A 1,109-nucleotide genomic window follows, 5' to 3' on the forward strand; every position below is an offset into this window, starting at 1 on the left:
CTTCCTTTTTGTTTCCAGCCTTCACATTCCAATCACCAGTAATTATCAATGCATTTTGACTGCATGTTTCATCAATTTCACACAGAAGAAGTTGGTAGAATTCTTCAATTTCATCACCACTGGCTTTAGTGGTTGCTGTATAAATTTGAATAATAGAGATAGTAACTGGTCTTCCTTGGAAATGTATGGATATTATCCTATCACAGGCAGCACTGTACTTCAAGATAGATATTAAAATGTTGTTTTTAATGATAAATGCTACTCCATTTCTCTTGAATTTGTTCTTCAGGGCATAATAAACCATATAATTATCTGACTTAGAATGAAAACCCTATACAAGATCACTATGCGTCAGAAATGACTTATCAACACTAAACAACACAATACATACATACATATACAAGCTTCACTACTTTTGCTTCTCTAGAGAATCCAGCCTGAGAAAGGGCAGTTCTACTCTGTCCAATAGGATTGCTACGTGTGGGAATCAACTCAATGGCAGTGGTTGGTTGGCTGGTCTTTTCTGATGATGTGTTCAACATAAAAAAGTAGATGTCTTGCCATCCTTAGTTAAAAGGAACATTATGGTTGTATTTCTTCTAAGACTTATAATATGTACATTCTTTTGTCAACTCAAGGTATACTCAGTGATTCTTCACCAATACCCTAGCTTGAACATATCAACTCTTTTGTCTACTTGTTTCATTATCCAGCTTTCAGATGCACATGTTGCTGGTGTTACCATATTCACATAAGAAAATTAAAAAGACCATGGTTTGGGTCAGATACATCTTAGTCATCAAAGTGAGATCTTTGCTTTTAAATTTTTGAAAAAGATCTTTTCTAGCAGATTTGCCCAATGCAACACATTATTCAATTTACTTATTTATTCTTAAATGTTTTATTGTGAATTATGTGATAGTTTACATGGGAGAACATTAGTTTTACATTCGTTCTATCGTATATCGTTTCATTGCCATGGTACAATCCCCTCCATGCATCATCAACCAACCAAAGGGTATACACTACAAGCCTGCACCCTGGTCCTCAGCATACAGCCCCTCTCCCTCTCTGGATCTAAAGTCCTCAGCAGCTCCATCTGTTCACAT

The sequence above is a fragment of the Chrysochloris asiatica genome, unplaced genomic scaffold (genome assembly GCF_000296735.1).
Source record: "Chrysochloris asiatica unplaced genomic scaffold, ChrAsi1.0 scaffold00004, whole genome shotgun sequence".
In the NCBI taxonomy this organism is placed as follows: Eukaryota; Metazoa; Chordata; class Mammalia; order Afrosoricida; family Chrysochloridae; genus Chrysochloris; species Chrysochloris asiatica.